Raw genomic sequence first — 19,611 nt, forward strand, 5'->3', positions numbered from 1 at the left:
TTAGATTTTTCAATAGACTGGCGGTAAATTATGAGCAAAGTATAATTTGCTAAACATGACATGATAGTTCTCAAATACTTTGGAAATTTGTATTCAACATATTATTAAAAGAAATAAACAAATATTTACTTTTTAAAAATTTTAAATAAATAAATTAAAATAAAAAATATTAATTTTTTCCCTCAATTTTCTCAAACAATTCGTTTTGCTCCTTATTTTCGAATATATTTTCCAAAAAATATCAATTATTTACATTAAATTTACAAAATTGATGATAAAACCACAAAAAATGACATATTAAATCGAAAAATTGACATTTTAAAAACTTCATAACTCGGAAACCACTTCTATTCCAAAATTGAAATTTTCAGGGTTGTTTAAGGATATAATGAAGTATATTCCCTGAAAATTTCAAAGGATTTCGAGTTGAAAGAAAAAAGTTCTGGCTATCTGAAAATGGCGATTTTTCGAAAATCGATCGGCTTTAGATGGCCATAACTTAACGAAATAGAAGCAATCAAGTAAAAAGTGGGTAGATTTCTTCAGAGTACACCTGAACAAAAAATATCAGCTGCTGATCAACCCTCTACTTCGAAAACTGTAGATATGACAGCATTTCAAAAATAGGCAAAATTTCTCTAAAACAGTGGTTTAGTTAGCAGCTCGCCGTGAAGCCGAACTTGAGTGTAAACCAATGACCAATTTTTTCCTTAAAAGTAGAGGGTTTACAGAAAAGAATGCGGCCTCAAACGAGTCTCTAAGTTATATAAAAGCTGAGATATACATTTTTGAAAATGACTGAAAAATCAACTTTTTTCAAAATTAAAAAAATTCTCCAGCGGCCGGATTTGATCGAATCGGGCTCAAATTTTCAGGATCATCTCCTTTTTTAGTGTACTTTCGAGGAAAAAATCGGCATCAAAATCGGTGACCCACCCCCGCAACTTTTGGTCGAAAAGTAATGGATCTGCCCATATTTATTGTTTTTTGTATAAAGAAATGTTTTAGAAGAGTCTGGCATGCAACTGACACTGGAAAATGAGTCTGACATCCTCCCAAAGTCGTTATAAAAAGTCGATTTGTAGAATTATTTGATTAGAGCTGTAACTTGTCAAGATGGTAGTTTAAATATATAAAATTATTAAAAAATAAGTCTGGCTACTTGTACTGGCTGGAAAATTGGTCTGGCACCCCCTTTAAAGTCGTCTGCACGAGCGCACCGGTAGCTCGTTGCCCGCCGTATTTGTAATATTATTAACGCATTACTCATTGAAAAAGATTTTACTTGTACAAAAGGAGAAACGTAAACGATTTCGTGCTTATTAATAGTGGAATAATGTGTAATTAATTATGTAATAATCAGAAATAAAGTAATTTAAAAATAAAACTATATTTTAAAGTAGTCAACATTATGAAAGTATACGCTTATAAAAAATCAATTAACTTTATTTATTAAAATTATTAATTTATTCATCTGGATAATCTGTAATCAAACTTTCAATTTCTGATGAACTTTCATTTTCATCATCGGTGAGCTCGGTATTGTCGGTATCGTCATCGGATTCTTCTTCGATTTCCTTTGATTGAGTACGTTCATGATCTGAAAATGATTCAAAGTTGAATTTATTATTAAAATTACACGATTTTAATAAGCTGCGATAAAAACAAAACTTTTACAAACTAAACTAATTAACTCGTTTTATTTGCAAAAAAATAATTATTATTTAATTAAAATCATATTTCTAAAGTCATGATTAAAAAATTATTAACAGTATTTAAACCAAAATTCTTTATATTTTTATAAACTAAAATATTATAATATTATACAATAAATAAATAATTAGTTATTATAATAATAAATATCTTTATTAATTTCAAATCATTTGTTGCATCATTATTATAACTTTATTACTAGTTTATTTATTCAAAATTAATTTTGCATTCATCTAAAATAAAATTAATTTATGAAATATACCTTTATTTGCTTCCTTATTCGATTCAAGTAATATACTATATCGCTCACGAACGGGCAGTTGCACTCCTTCGAACCAAGTAAACTCGTACTTTTCGTCAACTTCTTTCCAGCCATTCTCAATCGGAGACAAATTTGTCATATGCTGCAAATAAGCATTTCTCCAAATGGTTGCGATGTGTGACGCTCTCAAAAGTTGTACTTGATGCGTCATCTATACCTCCATGTCAATCCGAATTAAAGCAACAACTTTTGAGAGCGTCATGCATCGCAACCATTTGGAGAAACGCTTATTTGCAGCATATGACAAAGTCTCCGATTGAGAATGGCTGGAAAGAAGTTGACGAAAAGTACGAGTTTACTTGGTTCGAAGGAGTGCAACTGCCCCCGTTCGTGAGCGATATATATTACTTGAATCGAATGAGGAAGAAAATGAAGGTATATTTCATAAATTAATTTTATTTTAAATGAATGCAAAATTAATTTTGAATAAATAAACTAGTAATAAAGTTATAATAATGATGCAACAAATAATTTGAAATTAATAAAGATACTTATTATTATAATAACTAATTATTTATTTATTGTATAATATTATAATATTTTAGTTTATAAAAATATAAAGAATTTTGGTTTAAATACTGTTAATAAATCTTTAATCATGACTTTAGAAATATGATTTTAAGATAATAATTATTTTTTTGCAAATAAAACGAGTTAATTAGTTTAGTTCGTAAAAGTTTTGTTTTTATCGCAGCTTATTAAAATCGTGTAATTTTAATAATAAATTCAACTTTGAATCATTTTCAGATCATGAACGTACTCAATCAAAGGAAATCGAAGAAGAATCCGATGACGATACCGACAATACCGAGCTCACCGATGATGAAAATAAAAGTTCATCAGAAATTGAAAGTTTGATTACAGATTATCCAGATGAATAAATTAATAATTTTAATAAATAAAGTTAATTAATTTTTTATAAGCGTATATTTTCATAATGTTGACTACTTTAAAATATAGTTTTATTTTTAAATTACTTTATTTCTGATTATTACATAATTAATTACACATTATTCCACTACTAATAAGCACGAAATCGTTTACGTTTCACCTTTTGGACAAGTAAAATCTTTTTCAATGAGTAATGCGTTAATAATATTACAAATACGGCGGGCAACGAGCTACCGGCGCGCTCGTGCAGACGACTTTAAAGGGGGTGCCAGACCAATTTTCCAGCCAGTACAAGTAGCCAGACTTATTTTTTTATAATTTTATATATTTAAACTACCATCTTGACAAGTTACAGCTCTAATCAAATGATTCTACAAATCGACTTTTTACAACGACTTTGGGAGGATGTCAGACTCATTTTCCAGTGTCAGTTGCATGCCAGACTCTTCTAAAACATTTCTTTATACAAAAAACAATAAATATATAAAAGCTCAGCACTAATCAAATTCTTCCAACATAAGTGTTTTTTCGACAAGATCAAAGGCGCCGCAACGCCCATTCCAGCGAGACAGCGCAGCCAGACTCTGCATTTCATCAACAACACTATTAAAACAAGAGAAATTACTTTGTTCCAAGACTAATCAAATCGCTGACACTTTTGTGTCGCTATTAGTATGGCTCCCGGACTATTAGTATGGCAAACTTATTTACCTTTAGGTCACAAGATGTATCTGATCAAACTATTACTTTTCTATTGTCATATATTAATTTCCGGTTGAATACGCGTATATCCTACCGGTGCGATGCAAATCTAGTAAATTTTATTATGAGTATTCTACATTTTTCGAGAAAAATTTTCTGCGTGTATGATTTCATAACGATTATACCGATTGGAAACGATTGAAACGGATTCGTACTCAAAGATGTAATTTCACTCGGTTTCTATCGGTTTGAATCAGTCTAAATTGTTATGATTTCGTGAACCCCGAAATCACGAAATTATAATGATTTAAACGGATTGACTGACCGATTCAAACTGATAGAATCCGTGAATTCCGGATATATAAACAGGATTATTCACTACTTTATTATAATTCCTTTCTTTTTACTACAAATTTATTACAATGTGCAGTATTTATTTAACCCTTCGAAAACACACCTTTTTTTTCATTCACGGAGAACACTGGGTCAACCTGACCCTACACACACTTTGATCGTCTACGATTTTAAATTGACGAGTGCGATTAGCTTTAAAAAATTCCCAGATGTACTTGGAACATTGTTAAATCAATTGATATAAATATAAAAAGTGCCATTGGAATTATTTACATATTTTAAAAAATTCAAAAAAATTCAAAAAAAAAATTTCTTTTTTAATTTTTTAAATTATGTAAATAATTTTAACGGCATTTTTTATTTATATCAATTAATTTAACAATATTCCAAGTACATCTGGGAATTTTTTCAAGCTGATCGCACTTGTCAATTTAAAATAGTGGACGATCAAAGTGTGTGTAGGGTCAAATTGTTAAAAAAAAAAAATGTTTTTTACGAAAAAAATTTAATTTTTTTGTTTAATTTTTGGCTAAAAATTTTTTTGGCAAAAAAAGGGTCAAATTAACCCTGTGTGTTCTCGAAGGGTTAAATAAAAACATTTTACAGTTTTGCAAATATAGAATTCATGACTTTACCAAAAGGAAATCCTGTATATAGTAAGAACTCTATTACGTAAAAATTATGTGTTATATACAATTTTAATGATTAAAGCGGATTTAATCCGAGTCACATAGCTACTTTCACTACCCAATTTAAATGGATTAAGCGCAGATACGATTGAAATCGATTGAGTAGAATTTAGATAAATCCGGAAATATCGCATTAAATCCGATTCCGGTGTTGTATTCAAATTTCACGATTGATGCGGATTCAATACGATTCATGTGGTCATTTTATTTACCCGATTAAAATGGATTAAGATTAATACGATTGAAACCGATTCAGTCGGATTCAGATGAATCCGGAAATATCGCATTAAATCCGATTTCGGTGTTGTATTAAAATTTTACGATTGATGCGGATTCAATACGATTCATGTGGTCACTTTATTCACCTGATTAAAATGGATTGGCATTAATACGATTGAAACCAATTCAGTCGGATTCAGCTGAATCCGGAAATATCACATTAAATCCGATTTCGGTGTTGTATTAAAATTTTACGATTGATGCGGATTCAACACGATTCATGTGCTCACTTTATTCACCCGATTAAAATGGATGTGCATTAATACGATTGAAACTGATAACGACGGATCCAGATCAATCCCGAAATGCCGAATTAAAAACGATTCCGATTGATTTGTTATTAGAACCGATTCACTTCCAATCGGGCATCCGATTAACCGGATTGAAAACGCATTCATTCCGATTCAATTTCATCAAATTTAATACGGAACCAATCGGATTTAATCGGTCATTTTCAGCAGGGATGTACTTGTGTACAACCTGCGTGCGCACCACAAGCACATGACTTTGGGGGAGGCCTAGGTCCGACTCGGACTGTTGCGCCATTGAAATGTGTTGGGCAGTGACGTAACAAGTATTTAATACAGCGATGTACGTGATAGGATAGTTCCGCGAATCCGCGTGAACTAACGAAACAGGCTCAAGTATATTATACAGTACGAAACTTTTCAATGTGCACACGTTTACAATGTGTCACGGGCAAGATCAAGGACTGAAGTGAAAAGAAGAGAGAGAGTGAGCGTTAAGGTGCGATTTCATTGACGCTAGAAACCAGCGGCAGCGTCAAGAAAATGTAGTGGGGGAAGAAGTTTCGTTGAATTTTGCGGTACGCTAAAAAGTTGAGACGGTCTGAACTTCTTCCCCCACTACATTTTCTTGACGCTGCCGCTGGTTTCTAGCGTCAATGAAATCGCACCTGTAGTTACTTTTTAGAAAAGAAGGAAACGATAGCGCTTTCAGTTGGCGGTAACTAAACGAAAAAAGAGGTGTCAGCACTGCCTCTAGTGTAGTTCGGTAGAAACAGCGCCACTCGTAGGTGCAACTTGCTGCGGAATGGCGGTCATTATAAATCTCCCAACAAAATGATGATTATGCCTAATGTAAGCGTTATTTTTATATTCTCTGCATGTCATTGGCTTAGATACATTGTCAATAGAAGAATGTATGAGTTGTGTGGTCAGGTTAACTTGTGAGAAGGTAGGAGCCGCGATGTTAATTTAAGGGTTTTTCCTAATTTCGTCCTCCTTTATGTTCTTAAATTTGTCCAGGGGACGATTAAAATGTATTTGTGATACTTGCTTGGAAGGCTAAATGCTCATCTTAAAAGGTAAATATACCGAATAAAAGAGCCTGTCCCAATGACCTTGACCTTGACATATGTTGTTAAGGTCATGACTCTGAACAACATTCCAAAGGTTTTAGCCGTCGCTCGTTATTTGTTAAAAAGTTATTAACAAAAAAGTTTAAAAAATATAGCAGTTATTTTGAGTATTGAAAGGCATACTAAGGGAAATAATTTACTGATATAGACAGTACACACCCTGCTGAAAATGACCGATTAAATCCGATTGGTTCCGTATTAAATTTGGTGAAATTGAATCGGAATAAATGGGTTTTCAATCCGGTTAATCGGATGCCCGATTGGAAGTGAATCGGTTCTAATAACAAATCAATCGGAATCGTTTTTAATTTGGCATTTCCGGATTGATCTGAATCCGTCGTTATCAGTTTTAATCGTATTAATGCACATTCATTTTAATCGGGTGAATAAAGTGAGCACATGAATCGTGTTGAATCCGCATCAATCGTAAAATTTTAACATAACACCGAAATCGGATTTAATGCGATATTTCCGGATTCATCTGAATCCGACTGAATTGGTTTCAATCGTATTAATGCCAATCCATTTTAATCAGGTGAATAAAGTGACCACATGAATCGTATTGAATCCGCATCAATCGTGAAATTTTAATACAACACCGGAATCGGATTTAATGCGATATTTCCGGATTCATCTAAATTCTACTCAATTGGTTTCAATCGTATCCGCGCTTAATCCATTTAAATTGAGTAGTGAAAGTAGCTATGTAAATCGGATTAAATCCGCTTTAATCATTAAAATTGTATATAACACATAATTTTTACGTAATAGAGTTCTTACTACAGGATTTCCTTTTGGTAAAGTCATGAATTCTATATTTGCAAAACTGTAAAATGATTTTATTTAACCCTTCGAGAACACACAGGGTTAATTTGACCTTTTTCTTTTTGCCAGAAAAATTTTTAGCCAAAAATATTAAACATAAAAAAATAAAATTTTTTTCGTAAAAAACATTTTTTTTTCTTTTTTTTTTTTTCAAAAGATCACACTGGGTCAATCTGACCCTACACACACTTTGATCGTCTACCATTTTAAATTGACGAGTGCGATCAGCTTGAAAAAATTCCCAGATGTACTTTCAAAAATTCAAAAAAATTCAAAAAAAATTTTTTCCTTTTTAAATTTTTTAAAATATGTAAATAATTTTAACGGCACTTTTTATTTATATCAATTGATTTAACAATGTTCCAAGTACATCTGGGAATTTTTTCAAGCTAATCGCACTCGTCAATTTCAAATGGTGGACGATCAAAGTGTGTGTAGGGTCAGATTGACCCAGTGTTCTCCGTGAATGAAAAAAAAGGTGTGTTTTCGAAAGGTCAAATAAATACTGCACATTGCAATAAATTTGTAGTAGAAAGAATGGAATTATAATAAAGTAGTAAATAATATATATCCGGAATTCACGGATTCTATCAGTTTGAATCGGTCAGTCAATCCGTTTAAATCATTATAATTTCGTGATTTCGGGGTTCACGAAATCATAACAATTTAGACTGATTCAAACCGATAGAAACCGAGTGAAATTACATCTTTGAGTACGAATCCGTTTCAATCGTTTCCAATCGGTATAATCGTTATGAAATCATACACGCAGAAAATTTTTCTCGAAAAATGTAGAATACTCATAATAAAATTTACTAGATTTGCATCGCACCGGTAGGATATACGCGTATTCAACCGGAAATTAATATATGACAATAGAAAAGTAATAGTTTGATCAGATACATCTTGTGACCTAAAGGTAAATAAGTTTGCCATACTAATAGTCCGGGAGCCATACTAATAGCGACACAAAAGTGTCAGCGATTTGATTAGTCTTGGAACAAAGTAATTTCTCTTGTTTTAATAGTGTTGTTGATGAAATGCAGAGTCTGGCTGCGCTGTCTCGCTGGAATGGGCGTTGCGGCGCCTTTGATCTTGTCGAAAAAACACTTATGTTGGAAGAATTTGATTAGTGCTGAGTTTTTATATATTTATTGTTTTTTGTATAAAGAAATGTTTTAGAAGAGTCTGGCATGCAACTGACACTGGAAAATGAGTCTGGCATCCTCCTAAAGTCGTTGTAAAAAGTCAATTTGTAGAATCATTTGATTAGAGCTGTAACTTGTCAAGATGGTAGTTTAAATATATAAAATTATAAAAAAATAAGTCTGGCTACTTGTACTGGCTGGAAAATTGGTCTGGCACCCCCTTTAAAGTCGTCTGCACGAGCGCGCCGGTAGCTCGTTGCCCGTCGTATCTGTAATATTATTAACGCATTACTCATTGAAAAAGATTTTATTTGTCCAAAAGGAGAAACGTAAACGATTTCGTGCTTATTAGTAGTGGAATAATGTGTAATTAATTATGTAATAATCAGAAATAAAGTAATTTAAAAATAAAACTATATTTTAAAGTAGTCAACATTATGAAAGTATACGCTTATAAAAAATCAATTAACTTTATTTATTAAAATTATTAATTTATTCATCTGGATAATCTGTAATCAAACTTTCAATTTCTGATGAACTTTTATTTTCATCATCGGTGAGCTCGGTATTGTCGGTATCGTCATCGGATTCTTCTTCGATTTCCTTTGATTGAGTGCGTTCATGATCTGAAAATGATTCAAAGTTGAATTTATTATTAAAATTACACGATTTTAATAAGCTGCGATAAAAACAAAACTTTTACGAACTAAACTAATTAACTCGTTTTATTTGCAAAAAAATAATTATTATCTTAAAATCATATTTCTCAGGTCATGATTAAAGATTTATTAACAGTATTTAAACCAAAATTCTTTATATTTTTATAAACTAAAATATTATAATATTATAAATAAATAATTAGTTATTATAATGATAAGTATCTTTATTAATTTCAAATTATTTGTTGCATCATTATTATAACTTTATTACTAGTTTATTTATTCAAAATTAATTTTGCATTCATTTAAAATAAAATTTATTTATGAAATATACCTTCATTTTCTTCCTCATTCGATTCAAGTAATATATATCGCTCACGAACGGGGGCAGTTGCACTCCTTCGAACCAAGTAAACTCGTACTTTTCGTCAACTTTTTTCCAGCCATTCTCAATCGGAGACAAATTTGTCATATGCTGCAAATAAGCATTTCTCCAAATGGTTGCGATGTGTGACGCTCTCAAAAGTTGTATTTGATGCGTCATCTATACCTCCATGTCAATCCGAATTAAAGCAACAACTTTTGAGAGCGTCATGCATCGCAACCATTTGGAGAAACGCTTATTTGCAGCATATGACAAAGTCTCCGATTAAGAATGGCTGGAAAGTACTTAAGTAAAGAGAATACTTAAGTAAACTCGTACTTTTCGTCAAGAAGTTGACGAAACCTTTTGCCTTAATTTTTCGAGAAATTAATCGAATTTCTCTTCTTCTTCAGCGGCACTACAGCTCAATATTAAACCTACTCCTGAAGTTCGGCCTTTATCAAAATCCGAGGCCTCCCTTCTGGTTTTTTAACAATAATTTTTTTTTACGGATTGTTAGCCTAACGCCTAACCCCCAACCTGGAGGATCAGTTCTCAAATATAGAAGGGTGCTCAAGAGATACGAGATACACTCTCGGTGGGTTGCCATTAACCCTTCCGAGAGGTGGCAATCATATAAAAAACCGACGATTTTTGGTCGGATTTGAACTCGGATCTTCGGCTCGTTAGAGCAGCGCACATCTTTCTGCGCCACGATCGCCACCATCGTCAACCGAGATGAAGGATATTTTGAAACTATTACAAATAAATTCGGATACAACACCACGCAACTCCTAAAATCTTGGATTAATATGAGGATCAAGATTAACTCACTGAGACATCGACTGACATTCCTGCTCCGATGTAGAAGAAATGACGTCTTACCTCCACACATATATAACCTGAGACTCAACATCATCTTTCAAAGCAACAGTGCAATTCGCAAGTCCAACATTTTGAAAAAACGTTACCAACGAAACATACTTAACCTTGAAATCAAAGATATCAACTTTGATTTAAAATTTCTGCGATCTAATGTTAAGAAAATCGAGGACACACTACTTGCTTCTATTTTACCGAATAACGTAATACAAAACTTTTATACATTTAACACTTACACCGTAGATCGACATGACTATGAAACTAGATTAAGATTAATAAGTAAATTTAATACAATTATGACTCAACAAAATACCTTTTACAACTCATTTTCGAGCATAGATCGCAGCAAATGGATTATAAATGCGAGTAGTAAATCTATACCAAGCAATATATTAAATTTTTTAAGCTTGGGTGGGAATTTCGCTTTACCCATTAATCCGAGAGAGAGAGAGAGAAAAGATCGTTTGTGCTCCGCTCTAGACATTATTAAAAATTTTGAATATAATACATATAAAATTCCGGAGAGCTTCGTAGAGGAAACACGCCGTTCCATTACTAATTCGCTACACAAGTTCCTCAGTGTGAATAGACATGTTAACCATATCGATAGATTTTTCACAAGAGAATTTACTACTTGCAAGAAATTCTTGCGGGACAATGATGATGTCCTTGTCACCAAGGCTGACAAAGGCCAAGTAACTGTTATTCTGGATAAGAACGCGTATGTAAACCAAATGACTGAATTGCTTGGAGACCAAAATACTTATAAAAAATTGAAAAAAGATCCAATTAATAAAATTACATCAAAAATTCATGAATTGGTTAAATCTTGGCATGACAAAGGCATCATTAGTGATGGTGTGTATAGAATACTAAATTGTACCAACGAAAATTTACCGAGAGCCTACAGACTGCCGAAAGTTCATAAGGCCGGCTTCCCGTTACGCATTATTGTCTCAGCGTTGGGAAGCCCGCTCTATAATGTTGCTAGTCTCCTCCAAAAGACCTTACACTCGTCAATTCCGGAACCGAAATCACATATTAAAGATAGTTGGTCCTTTGCGAGGTTTATTAATAATAAGGAAATCAACGATGACGAAATACTTATCTCATTAGACGTTACGGCATTATTCACGAACATCCCTAAAGATTTAGTTCTAAAGGGAATAGAAAAAAGGTGGAACCACATTTCTAAAAAGACTGACCTAAATTTACCACAGTTTTTACACGCAATTGACCTTATCTTATCGTCCACTAGTTTCAGCTTTAACGGTGAAATTTATGAACAAATTTTCGGCAGCCCCATGGGGTCTCCGTTATCGCCCGATGCTGCTGATATCGTCATGGACGGCTTAGAGACGCATTGCCTAAGCCTTTTAAACTGTAATATCCCGATATTTATTAGATATGTGGATGACATATTTGCGGTGGTTCCCAAAAAAAGTGTGGGCTTAATATTAAAGGTCTTCAACGGATATCATCCCAGACTTAGGTTTATTTATGAAATTGAAACAGATGCGTCACTCAACTTTCTTGACACGACTGTTATCAGGAACGGTAACAGACTGACAACTAATTGGTATCGCAAACCGGCGTTCTCGGGACGGTACATAAATTTTCATTCTAACCATCCGTTAAAATATAAATTAAATACTATCACCAGCTTGGTTGATCGCGCCATATTACTTTCAGATAAAAAATTTCATGACGGCAATATTAAAATAGTTAAAGAAATTTTGAACAATAATAGTTTTCCTAAACCAATCGTTAATAAACACATCGCCAAGCGTCTAAACATTCTCAAAACACGCAACAATACACATAACACCTCGATTGACCATAATACAACCTTCGATTTAAAGAACTGCATACCTTTACCTTATATCAAAAAGTTGAGTGATAGCATTTGTCGCACGTTAAAAGAACTCCACATCACCACCTTATTTACGGTCCCTAAAAAACTCGATTGCCTAATAAGACGAGGTAAGGATAAAATTGACGACCTTAAAAAAACCGACACAGTATACAAGATAAACTGCAGGAATTGCAAGGCTACGTATATTGGGCAGACTAAGAGACATTTGTGCACGCGCCTCAGGGAACACCAGGGCGATATCAGAAAGCACACTAGCAATTATTCCGTAGTGAGCAAACACAGAATATCTTATGGGCATGATTTTGACTGGGGAAAGCCAGAAATATTACATCAAGAAAGACATACTAGAAAGAGGGAATTAGCGGAGATGTTTTTTATTAAAAAAATTGACGGCACTATCAATTTACAAGAGGACACGGAGAATCTTAACGTTCTCTACGAACATATCATAAAAGAATTATAACTCCTTCTCCTTCTTCGCTACTTCCCTCTCTACGTCCTAGCTTATTACTACGGTATAACTGTTTGTTTTTATATTGTCAAGTTCGTCAGTCTAAATTTTACCACCGCACGGCTCTGACATGACACAAACATCTAACGAAGTATGCCGTTTAACGAATATTTTATACTGTATCGTTTGATCCCGACGCACAAATATGTAAGTTTCTAATTGTATAATTACGGATTTTTTATTGTCTTTTACTTATTGCGGAGTACTGAAATTTGTCGTTTAGTTTTTAGATTCGGCGTAGTTAGGGCATTATGCCTGACTAATATATTTGTGAGAGGTGTATTTGCGCTTGAAAAAGACCGGATCCACGGTCGAAACGTAGCGTTTTAAATCAATAAAATTTGGCCAGTTGGGTCGCTTACAATATCTCTGTTAATTTTAATTATTCACTGGCGACTCAAACTCTCTAATATTGTTTACATCAAGGTTTACATGCTATAGTAAGTATACTTACGACTCTCCATAAGTTATAAATCAATACAGCAAAAATCTTATTTTGCAATAAAAGGGCATTCACCTTGGCATTCATGTTTCGCCAATAGACATTGGAAATATTTGCTTACATACAACAATCTGTCTTTTGAATGCCAGCCGATTGCTGAATTTTTTAGATTGTATAACTTATTGTTAGACACTTGGTTAGACATCTCATTTACGTGTGGCTAAAAAAGTAGAGATGACAACAAGGATGACAACTATTTTCCTATAATTGCACAAATACTCTTAAATGAACAAGTTTTAATATTGATTAAATAGTAGTACATCTGTTAAAATATACAATTACCTTGATCCTTACTGAATTGAGAATCTACCAATTACACACTGCGCATTGCGCAATATTATTCAATTATCATTGAATTTCTCACTATTTTCATGGAATTACGACGAGTACACAATTATATCTGCAAAAAATAACAGTTGTTATTTATTCCTACTATCATCATCATTTTTGTTGAAAATATTCATCAAATTGTGATCGTAAATATTTTGAAAATAGCTTGAATAAAATACATTAAATGAATTGAGAAAAGTAATGAATTTTTATTTTAATGCCTGGAATTATAATAATTTGTAAATTAAACTCAAACATTTTAAAATATAAACTTTTATTAAATCATTATTTAAATATCTGCATATTTAAAAAAAAAATTTGTTGATATTTATTTTTTGTTTGTTTCAAACAAGAGTCAGAAGTTATGTGAGCCACGGAGACAATGCAAGGACCTTTAGGTTTCTAATCACTCGCGTAGCTACGAAGTTACGCATCATCCCGAGACAATGTTTGTTTAAATGAGGTTATGCACCTCGTATTAAAATAAAGAAAATACAATTACTTACCTTCAACGAATTCCGTGTTTACACTTAGTTAGTTTTTCTGGGTTCTCACTAATAGTATATGCTTGAACAAATGTAGAAAACTTACGCACTGTAAAGTTTTATAGGTACATACATATCTTGAGACACAAAATCGACATAAAACAAGGCTGATGTTTATTTCTCTGTCATCGTTGCCCGGGTAGAACTTTAAAAGGGGGCCTGTAAAGGCTGTAGACAGTTTTTCCCCATTTCTGTCTAGGCCCTATCAAGGAAGCCTGGTTAGGACCTGCACAGAGATGTAACGCTTGTGTAAGTCAGAGCCTGATTTGTATATCTGACTAGGCTCTATTCTAGCACGCCTAACTAGGCCCTATCCAGACATGCCCAACTTCCCAGTAATCCTTATATGATATTTACATTTAAAAAAATTATTTTTTTTTCGAAATTTTATTACTATTTTATAACTAAATTTGTTTCTTAAGATGCAGTCTATAATTATAAATACTTTCTCGTATTTGAAAAACAACACTTTACCTTGGTGGGATTCGAACTCGGGACCTCTGGATTGTGAGCCAACTGCCTTACGTGGTAGACTACTTCTTAATTTGATGTAAGTGTTATATATAGTCTACATATGTCGTAACCAGCGCAAATATATAATTTTTTAAAAATCATCTTAAGAAACATAATAATTAAATTAATGAATCATTTCATGATAATAAAAGAAATAAATTTTATGTAAAAAAATTGTAAAACCTATAATTTCACGGCAACAATCGTAAGCTTTCATGTTAGTGCTTGTTTAGAAAATTCCTTTTTAGGCCCTTTCTAGGCCCAACAATGGTAGACTTATTTTAGGGCATACCAATCTAGGCCCAACGTTAGCAGACCTTGATTGTGGCATCCATGCCAGTGCCTATTCTAGGCCTATTAAGGAAATTCTATCCAGAATTTGCCTTTCTAGTCCCTTTCTAGGCCAAACGTTTGCAGACCTTGATAATGGCATCCATGTCAGTGCCTATTCTGAGCCTATTTAGGTTATTCTATCCAGAATTTGTCTTTCTAGTCCTTTTCTAGGCCCGACAATGGTATGCCTATTTTACGACATGCCTATCTAGCCCCAATATTGGCGATCCTATTTTAGGGCATGCCTGTTTAGGCCCTTTACAGACTTGGGGCACGCCTCGACAAAATTCTACCCGGGTGGTTATTCCACATAGCATATGGAATATCACGTGAAAATGCATATTTTACTGCGCAGGTCAAGGCGCCAATTCAATTTCTGTTTATCTAATCAATAACTACTACACTTTTTTAGACTTCTATACGTTAAGTTTCTTGAGTATTTCACAGGGTCCGTTTATACGTTGCTTGGTTTATTAGAAAATTTTCGAATATATAAATGTAAATCAGAAGTCCAAACCTCAAAAACATGAATAAATGATTTTAATGAGTAATTTTACAAGTGACTTCAACTAATTTCCAGTGATTTCTCAAATAACTTTAACTGATTTCAAGTGACTTCTCAAGTGACTTTAACTGATTTCAAGTGATCTCTTAAGTGATTTCAACTGATTTCATCCGATTTCATCCAATTTCATCCTATTTCATCCGATTTCATGTGATTTCATATGACCAACTGATTTCAAATGATTTTACAAGTGATTTCAACTGATTCCAAGCGATTTCCGAGTCAATTTCAACGATTTCAAATAAGGTGTACCAGTGATTCGCTAAGTGAATAACCCCTTGAGTATATGTGCTATGTACACACACACACACACACACACACACACACACACACACACACACACACACACACACACACACACACACACACACACACACACACACACACACACACACACACATATATATATATGTGTGTGTGTGTGTGTATACATTGCGACGCTTTTCCCCCCGGTCTCGCAATCCGGTGGAGGGCTATCGAGGATTGGCGGCACGCGTAACTAATTCCGACACCAAAGTTGGGCGCCAGGTGCAACGGTTTGCACCACCGTACACTATAATCTCTAACACGATATTCCCGGCAATGCTTCCGGGCGTAGGGCTCTTTCAGGGAATTCGGAGAGAGGCGTCACACAATTAATCACACTCACAAGAAAATAAATAATAATAACAAAATATATATTTAGTCAGGCACTATCAAGGTGTAGGTATAATTGATCTGAGTCTCGTATTACCGCAACAATGTCGGCTAGGCGGACGCACGAATGCCGCAGGCGCAATAAGTGCACGCGGTAATGTCGACTATGAAACCCCGTAGACTCATACACGCGAAGTTCTCAACGCAACAGATAAACGCAGACGAACACACGAAAGCTTAACAGAAATAATGACGATTCAGGTATCGCGGTACCTGGCTTCAACACAATGAACTTACGCCACGAGGCCGATGAACCGGCTCGCCGCACCTTCGGTTGCTCTCTCTCAACGCGCACCCGGGCCACTTCGATTCCGCACGACGCAAAAGTATGGGCGATCTCGCCGAGTCGACCACGCTGGCCGGCGATTGCCCCCGAACACGAAATAGGACACGTATCGCGGACGATCCCGCGGCTTGCCACGCGAATCCCGAATTCTCTCGCAGGCACGGAGATTCCGCGGCCCCGCGCCGATCCCGTCGATCTTTCCGTCCCGCCAAACACAATATTCGCCGTCCTCGAGGGCCCGGATACGTTACTCAAATACGAGGGCGAGTGCCCTTCAAATTACATGACCACTCGCGGCTCGCCGTTACCCGCACAACTCGCTCTCGTTATCGCCACGCAAGACCTCACTCTCATTATCACTCTCGTTAATATGGCCAAGACGCGACACGATGATGAGCTTAAATATGGCCAAAACGCGACACGATTACGAATAACCTTTATCCCAATGAAACGCGACGCGATTACGAACATAAACTCTATCACAATGAAACGCGACACTATCACGGATAACGCGATACGATTACTTACATCAATTAGACGAGACGCTACATAAACGCGACACGATTACTTCGATTCACACATCTCCACGCCACGCGACTGTCGGCCGTGGCGGTGCTCGCGGGGAGGGCACAAATGGTCTCTACGCATTAGAGAGCTCACTCTCGGCAAGGCCCTGGCACATTTTCCACACGACGCTACTCTAAGGCGAGCGCAAGGTATCGCACGCTCTAACTCGGTACACAGGTATCCTGCGTAATTTCGGTAACCAACGTGTGCCACGGGCCGATGCCTCGAGCGAACCCTCCTCTCTTAACGCGGGGACGCCAGAGTGGTGACCTTACAAATTTGCGTCGTCCCTTCGGTAGTCCGGGCAGCTCGAAATCCGGGAGATCCTCTAGGCTCGCTAGCCGGCACGACAGACTCGGAAACGATAGCCTGCCGGGATCGCGCCGGTTCCCCGCGCCTGCGCTGTGCGTGTCGCTCGACCGGATTGCCGATCCTAGCGCTTCCTGCGCCTAGGCCGCACGTGCGCCGCTCCTTCCGGGGGCGCCACTCCAACTCCAGGGCGCTCTCGTCGGCGCCTCAGCTTCTCGCGCGCCTCCCTTTCCGGCGGCGCCGCTGCAATCACCTCCGATTCGGCGCGGGCTTTTCGATTCAACCGGCTGTCCGGGCCGCGATGATCGAGTCGGCGTTCGGGGTCAGGCTGGCCGGGCCTCGGCCCCGTCCACCGGCATCCCCTCGGGGTGACGGCCCCAGGGCTGTTCCTTTCCCTGGGCCGCTCCTCGGCACCCTCGTCCGACTGGCATTTCAATCGGGGGTGACCCGGGGTCTTCCAGATCGTTATACTGCCGTGGTTGCGACCGAGTGCGGGGTGTATTCCGGCCGGCGACGCTCACGCATTTGCGGGGAGGTCCGGGCGACCCGACTTCTCGCCATGTCCCCTGGCCGTCTCCGTACTCTTTTGCCCTTCCTCGTTGCGGCCTCCGGCCGTTACAGATGAAGTCCGGTCACCACCGGCAATCCCTTAAAACTTAATATTTAATTAGACCAATTAATATACGCAACCGCCCCCCCCTCTCGCTCTAACGAGGAGGCGTCCCCGAATTCCCCTCGGCGGAGCCCGTCCGGGAAGGAGACGCGACTTGTCACGTCACAACATAGACACATATACTAGTATCGAGAACCAACTCAAGTTCCTTGTAGAAACTAGAGAACTAGCAGCGACCGGTAGAGACTGCCGTGTGCTTGTTAGAACTCTCCGCTCCGCTCCGCGCGTAGCCTAATAGCTCTTGTTGCAAATATCTCAAATAATATGAGATATTTCAAAAAATTCATAAGAACATTTTTTGTAGATATTTGTTCTACAACTTTGATCTCCACAAAAATTTCAAAATTCATCGTATTTGTGGAGAAATACGAATTTGTTTATAAATTGTTAATAAAAAACATACTTAGGGATAGCGAAAAATTGCGGAATTTGAATATGTTATTCAGTATATTTTTCTGAACACAATAACGTAATAAAACTTTGTGTTGCAATTTTTTCTAGGTCTAATCGTATTTTGACTGGACTATAAGTACAATAATTAGATATATTTTTTTTCGCATTTCTTGCCGCACGTCACCATTCACGCGTATTCATAAGAGTGAGGTTAAGAATTGTCGGTCGCCTAGTCCGTATTTCGTTCAAAATTTTTTTGTAAGGAATAACTCGAGCGCTAAATGGTTCGTTACAGTTTGATTGCCATATTCGGAAAAAGAATCAGTCAAAAACTGTCATTTTTTTTTATTTATTCGATGGTCGAGGTTAGACACAGCAAAACGCCTGTATGTCCCCAGTACCGTACACGTAAACGTCAGTGTATTGTCGAAGCTGCTGAAGAAAAGAAACGTATCATCGAAGCTGAAAAAGAAAGGAAACTCTTGGAACGAGAAGAAAAGGCGAGGAAAAGGTAAGAGCAGTTAAGGAAAAAAAGAATGTCAAAGTAAAGAAAGTTAAGCTAATATTGATTGTTTGATATCATCAAATTAAAATAAAATACCTATTTTTATGATTTATGTGTATTTTTTATGTTTATCATTGATTTATGTTCATTTTTATGTTTATTTTTCGTTTGAAACCTCCGCCCTGCATGCTTTGAAAAAAGATGATCGGTAATGGGGGCATGCCCGGTCGGAATTGGGCACAGCTGGTCGATAGAGGGGGCACGCACTAGTGCGTCTTTATTCTTCTTTATCTAGAAAAATACTTGATGGAATGGATTGAGTCTACGATTTTTGGAAAGTGCATGGATGAAGCTATCCACGAGTATGAAACTTTTTATAAAATTTATTTTTGTTACGCTTGACAACGCCATTCTTTTGTTGGGTCGGCCTTATAGGGGTCGGGAATTTACCTTATGTGTTTTTTTATCTAAAAAAAACCTATTCACAAAGTTTCACCTAAATCTGAGCATGGACGTTTTCGGAAGTACAGCCTTAACTTTTGTGGTGTATGCGCGTGGAGAGAGAGGGCACTACGTACGTGTGTGTGAGTGCGTGTGAGGAGAGCGAGGCGCTCGCGTAGATATGTAAGCTGGAAGTGAGTTAAGAGAGCCACGTGGTGAGGCTCAGAGAATATACGTATCAAGGTTGAATTAACAACGAGTTATTGCATCAGTTCACCCTCCTAAAGTATCCTCGCACCCACAGCAAGACAAAGACATTGCAATTAGCGACGAGGACAATTGAGCGAGAGTTCTCGG

At 36.2% G+C, this 19,611-nt stretch overlaps 1 protein-coding gene across 1 annotated transcript in view; it reads left to right on the forward strand.

Moving 5' to 3' along the window:
* Positions 1-19,611, forward strand: part of Spri (Src homology 2 domain-containing protein sprint) — a 541,914-nt gene that overhangs the window by 69,033 nt on the left and 453,270 nt on the right. The window lies entirely within an intron of this gene.

Source organism: Temnothorax longispinosus, chromosome 1 (genome assembly GCF_030848805.1).
Source record: "Temnothorax longispinosus isolate EJ_2023e chromosome 1, Tlon_JGU_v1, whole genome shotgun sequence".
NCBI lineage: Eukaryota > Metazoa > Arthropoda > Insecta > Hymenoptera > Formicidae > Temnothorax > Temnothorax longispinosus.